Source organism: Somniosus microcephalus, chromosome 13 (assembly GCF_052327205.1).
Source record: "Somniosus microcephalus isolate GS21.2 chromosome 13, FLI_Smic_1.0, whole genome shotgun sequence".
Classification (NCBI taxonomy): domain Eukaryota; kingdom Metazoa; phylum Chordata; class Chondrichthyes; order Squaliformes; family Somniosidae; genus Somniosus; species Somniosus microcephalus.
In genome coordinates, this window is record NC_140999.1 from 160,647,367 (window position 1) to 160,653,366 (window position 6,000).

Sequence of the window (6,000 nt, forward strand, 5' to 3'; positions counted from 1 at the left end):
GAGGGGGAGGAAGGTGGGGGAGGGGAAGGGAGGAAGTGAGGGGGAGGGGGAAGTGAGTGGGGGGAGGGAAGGGGGAAGGGGGAGGAGGAAGCGAGGGAAGGAAGGGGGAAGCGAGGGGTAAGCCAGGGGGAGCAGGGGGGAGGGGGGAAGGGAGGGGGGAGGCGGGGTAGGGGAGGGAGGAAGCAGGGGAGGGGGGAAGCGAGGGGGCGGGGGAAGTGATGGGGAAGCGAGGCGGATGGGGGGAAGGGGGAAGCGAGGGGGGGAAGGGGGAAGTGATGGGGGAAGCGAGGGGGCGGAGTGGAAGGGGGAGCGGGGGGGAAGGGGAAGCGAGGGGGAAGTGAGGAGGAGGGGGATGCGAGGGGGAAGGGGAAGTGAGGAGGAGGGGGGATGCGAGGGGGGAAGGGGGAAGCGAGGGGGGAGGGGGAAGCGAAGGGGGAAGGGTGGAAGCGAGGGAGGGGGAAGGGTGGAAGCGAGGGGGGAAGCGGGAGATTTCGGAGGGATGGGGAAAGGCGAAGCGAGGGGGGGAGTGGGCGAAGGGGGAAGCGATGGGGGAAGGGGGAGGCAATGGGGAAGTGAGAGGGAAGGGGTGGAAGTGAGGGGGGAGGGGGAAGTGGTGGAAGCGAGGGAGAAAGGGGGGAAGCGAGGGGGGAGTGGGGGGAAGGGGCAAGCGAAGGGGTGGAAGCGAGGGGGGTAAGGGGGAAGTGAGGGCGGGGAAGGGGGGAAGCGAGGAGGAAGCAAGGGCGGGGAAGGGATGGATGCGGGGGGAAGTGAGGGGGGAGGGAGAAGTGAAGGGGGAAGCGAATGGGGAAGCGAGGGAGGGGCGGAGTGAAGAGGGAAGCGGGGGGGAAATGAGGGGGTAGGGGGAAGCGAGGGTGGGGGGAAGCGAGGGGGGGAAAGGGGAACGAGGGGGGAGGGAGGGGCGAGGGGGGAAGGGGAAGTGAGCAGGGGAGCAAGGGGGTGGGGGAAGCGAGGGGGGAAGGCGGAAGCGAGGGGGGAAGGGGAAGCGAGGGGGGAAGGCGGAAGCGAGGGGGGAAGTGAGGGGAAGGGGAAGCGAGCAGGGGAGGGGGGAAGCAAAGGGGTGGAAGCGAGGGGGGTAAAGGGAAGTGAGGGGAAGGGGGGAAGTGAGGAGGAAGCGAGGGTGGGGAAGGGGTGGAAGCAAGGGGGAAGCGAGGGCGGGGAAGGGATGGATGCGAGGGGAAGGGGGGAAGCGAGGGGGGAAGTGAGGGGGGAGGGAGAAGCGAAGGGGGAAGCGAGGGAGGGGCGGAGTGAAGGGGAAGCGAGGGGGCGGGGAAAGGGAAGCGAGGGGGGGAAGGGAGCGAGGGGGGAGGGAGGGGTGAGGGGGGAAGGGGAAGTGAGGGGGAAGCGAGCAGGGGAGGGGGAAGCGAGGGCGGGAAAGGGGGAGGGGGGAAGCGAGGGAGGGGGAAGGGGGAAGTGATGGGGGAGGGGGGGAAGAGGGGAGGCAGGGGGGAGGGGGAAGAGGGGAGGCAAGGGGGAGGGGGAAGCAATGGTAAAGGGGGAAGGGATGGAAGTAAGGGGGGAAGCGATGGGGGAAGGGGAAGTGAGGGGGGAAGCGAGAAGGGGGGAGGGGGGGGAAGGGAGGGGGGAAGTGAGGGGGAAGGGGTGGAAGCTAGGGGGAATCGAGGGGGAAGGGAGGGGGGAAGCTAGGGGGAATCGAGGTAGCGGGGGTAATCAAGGGGGAAAGGGGAAGGGGTGGGTGCGAAGGGGGTAAGGGGGAAGTGAGGGGGGAAGGGGAAGCAAGGGTGGGGCAGGGGGGAAGGGGGAAGCGAGGGTGGGAAGTGAGGGGGAGGGGGAAGCGAGGGTGGGGAAGGGGTGGAAGCGAGGGAGGAAGGGGGGAAGCGAGGGTGGGGAAGGGGTGGAAGCGAGGGGGGAAGAGGGGAAGTGATGGGGGGAAGCGAGGGGGGAAGGGGTGGAAGCGAGGGCGTGGAACAGTGAACGTGGCGGGGGGAGGGGGTGGGTGGGCGGTGGTGAGGCAGGGGACCGAGGGCGGGGTAAGGGGAGAAACTGGGGGTCTGGAATCTGAAGGTGGGGGAGCAATCTGCAGAGGGGAAACCAGAGGTGGAAGGAACATTGATTCCACCAGTAACTAACAGAAATTCAGTGAAATTGCACTGATAGCTATTAGTGAAGTAATAACACTCAGCTTCCCCTCATATCCAACAGTAATACAATAACTCACTGATAGTCTATATGTAACATGTAGTAATAGGTGTAATGCCCAGATATCCTACCTATAACTAGTAGTAATCCTATAGCCCGCTGACATTCACCCTGAAACCATAGCTCGAGCTACCCTGCACTGTACCGCACAAGGTGCGATCAGGCTCCCCAGTCGATGCCACTTTTAACAAGTCTGATCTCTCTCCCTACCTCCTTGGACTCTGGTTCCGTGTGAAGGTGACATCTCTGAACTGGGAGCCTCAGTCAGAGCTGATCTGTACTTGGACATCACACGGCAAATCTGGGCGGCACAGACCAACATGAACCAAACCGAGAGATCGCCCAATGGGCAGTGAGCTCAGTGTATGGAGCACTTCTTATACAGTACATCGTCCTAAACTCAGCTCAGCTCAGCTCAGCAGCAACATTTCTAAACCACTTCCTGTGCTCGGACTCAATAAAGGAAAGTTTTCATATAATTATAGAAATTACAGCACAGGATGAAGCCATTCATTCCCCGTTCTCTCCTGTAACTCCATCCCCCTCTCAATATATTTTATATTTCTCTTTTTCAAATATAAATCCCATTCCCTTTAAAATGAACTTTTAGTCTGTAACTCAATTGCCACATGTGGTGAAGCATTCCACAGTCTAATAGTCCTCAGAACTTTCCTCCTCCATTCCCCCTTGTATCTTCCAGTGAAAATCGTTGGTTTCCATTCCCTAGTTCCCCATTCGCTCACCAATGAAAATAATCTTTCACTATTTACCCACAGTAAGGTCTCTGGGTTTCACTCACCCCTTTACCAACTGCTCCTCTCTCAGTGCCGCTCCCACTCACCACGCTGCTGATGGTGCTCCTGGCTATGTGGAAAATTCTGGTGACATCACGGAACGGAATGGGTGCACTGCGGCGGGAGAGATACCCACGATTCAGGGAGAGTTGGGAACCCTATTCCATGGCCTCAGAAACTGAGGCACAACATTTTTATAATGATGACCTTGTAATTGTACACTCTAGAGCACTGCTATATTTTTTATTGCTACATTCAGATTTAGATTATGTGTGGTTTGACAGACAGGTGTCTGAACTTCCTGTTCTGGAGGGTTTTCTGGTGCAGACGCCTAACTTCAGTATAGTCCCAGTGTTTATAAATAAGTTTAGCTATCTTTACAGTGCAAATGTGAATAATAAATAACACCCGTGAAAAATATGGCAGATTAGTAACACATCCCGGGCTCAAATTTCATTTTAGTGCAATACCACAAACACAGTCTGCTCAGGCATTTTCCAATGAGGTGACCAGGTTTTCACCCTATAAAACTGGGACACACATGCAGCAAGGCTATTTAAAGTTTATATAGTCCATTACAGGCACGTGATTAAAGCAATCAATCTGCAGAAAAAGAAACCTTAAATACAGAGTCAGATGAGGTAAATCAAAAGACTCTCCAAAATAAACTGGATACAGGTAGTTAGTTTTGGAAATGTGTGATCATTACTCAGCTCTAAGCACACAAACATTTCTGAACACTGATGTCTCTCTCTGGTTTCATTGTTGCATGAAGTTAAATTACGTTCCCTGCCATCTTAGTATGTTAATGTTCTTGCTGTGGAGTTGTGAGGCATAGAATTTACAGCACAGGGGGAGGCAGTTTTATGCAGGTATTAACGCATTCACAATTAATGGGTTAAAGCCTCTGATAAAATGTGTTCATTCTGTATTATTACCAATAGTAATTTCTAATGTTACATATTGCAAGCTATTGCACAGATTTGTATTTTGACATTTTTTTAAATTTCATTTTTTGACTATAAAATGTCCCAGCTTATTTATCAAACTTTAGAATTAATGGCCTAAAACTTCGTCTTGGGTGGGGGTGCAAAACGGATTGGCCGCCCGTTTTACGCAGAGCCTGGTATTCAGTTCCATTGACTGTAATAGACTGAATATCAGGCGCTGTGTATAATGGACGGCCAATCCGAGACCGCCCGTTTTACGCCACCGCCCAAGACGAATTTCTAGGCCAATATGTTTAAATAGCCCAAACGTTATGAGCACATGAAGAATCTTCAGATGTGCAGCTTTACAACCAGATTCATTCAGTTAGCTGCAGCAATCCATTACAAGCTTTTGAAAGTGATGCTTTACAGGCTTACCGGCTGAAAAATCTGTGGAAGAGACTGAATAATTGTGATAGAGAAGTGTCGAAACTTCCTGACAATTTCATTTCCAAGGGTACTCTTTTCAAAGCAAAATTGCACTTCCAGACAATAGCTGTGAGTAGAAGCACGTTGGTTCCTTTTTCACTATGTATCAGAACTGATAAGAAATTTGCAGATGACACCAAATTGGGGGTTAGTCAATACTGAGGAGGACTGCAACAAATTACAGGACATTAATAAACTTGCAGAATGGGCAAATAATTGGCAAATGAAGTTCAACACAGATAAATGTGAGGTATTACATTTTGGTAGGAAGAATAGGGAGGTCACTTATCACTTGGAGGGTGCGGGTCTCGGTGGGGTAGAGGAACAAAGGGATCTCGGAGTGCAAATACACAAATCACTAAAAGTTGCGACACAGGTTAGCAAGGCCATAAAAAAAGCAAACCAACCAAGGTTTATTTCTAGAGGTATAGAATTGAAAAGTAGGGAAATTATGCTAAACCTGTATCGAACCTTGGTTAGACCACACTTAAGAGTACTGTGTACAGTTCTGGTCGCCATATTATAAAAAGGATATAGAGGCACTGGAGAGAGTGCAGAGAAGATTTACAAGGTTGATACCAGAAATGCGAGGGTATACATATCAGGAAAGGATGAACAGGCTGGGTCTCTTTTCTCTTGAAAAAAGAAGGCTGAGGGGTGACCTAATAGAGGTCTTTAAAATTATGAAAGGTTTTGATAGAGTGGATACCGAGAGAATGTTTCCACTTGTGGGGAAGAGCATAACTAGAGGCCATCAATATAAGATAGTCACCAAGGAATCCAATAGGGAATTCAGAAGAAACTTCTTTACCCAGAGAGTGGTGAGAATATGGAACTCGCTACCACAGGGAGTGGTTGATGTGAATAGTATAGATGCATTTAAGGGGAGGCCAGACAAGCATATGAGGGTGAAGGGAATAGTGGATTATGCTGATTGATTTAGATGAGGAAAGACTGGAGGAGGCTCGAGTGGACTGGTTGGGCCGAATGGCCTGTTTCTGTGCTGTATATCCTATGTAAAATTAATTCACTGTTTTTGTATAAACATTGATGAACAGCACAGTACCTGGCACAGACTGTGATTTTAGATTAGCCCTCCTCACTGTACAGTTTAATTCCAGGAAAGAAATGATCAGAATCAACCCTAATAATTTATCCAGAAAAATGTTAAACTATCTACAGTAGCCATGATCATAACCAGGTTGATTGTATTATTAATTAGATCTATTTTTTGTTCCTATGAAGGTTGCTGGCTGCCATGCGTTCTGACCCCGGGGCAGGGCATGGTGCTCTGAGCCACATTCTCCATGATCAGCCAAAGAACTGTTCATATGAGGTGGCGTGGGTAACGTGTACTATTTTTCATCTCTGCTCCCACAACCTTTAAGCACAACCCAAAGGTGGAATGCCTAACCCCTGCATCATTATCCATCAGTGTTCTGTCTGGGAACTGACCAAACTCATTGTAGGGGTCGAGTTTCCGCTCGGTTATGCTGGATTTTTTTTGCGCAATTTGCCTGAAATCGGCATAACCTGCGCAAAAGATTGTGGAATATTAAACGCAAATTACATTCAGCGCAAATCAAGTTTCTGCAATCTTTTGTGCTGGT

General features: G+C 51.1%; 1 long non-coding RNA gene across 1 annotated transcript in view; it reads right to left on the minus strand.

The window, feature by feature from the left end:
- LOC147108718 (uncharacterized) overlaps nucleotides 1–3,130 on the minus strand; it is a 38,772-nt gene extending 35,642 nt beyond the window's left edge. Inside the window, exon 1 of the long non-coding RNA XR_015080635.1 lies at nucleotides 2,978–3,130. This is a non-coding gene — a long non-coding RNA (uncharacterized LOC147108718). The remainder of the gene's footprint in view (nucleotides 1–2,977) is intronic.
- Between the last annotated feature and the right edge of the window lie 2,870 nt (nucleotides 3,131–6,000).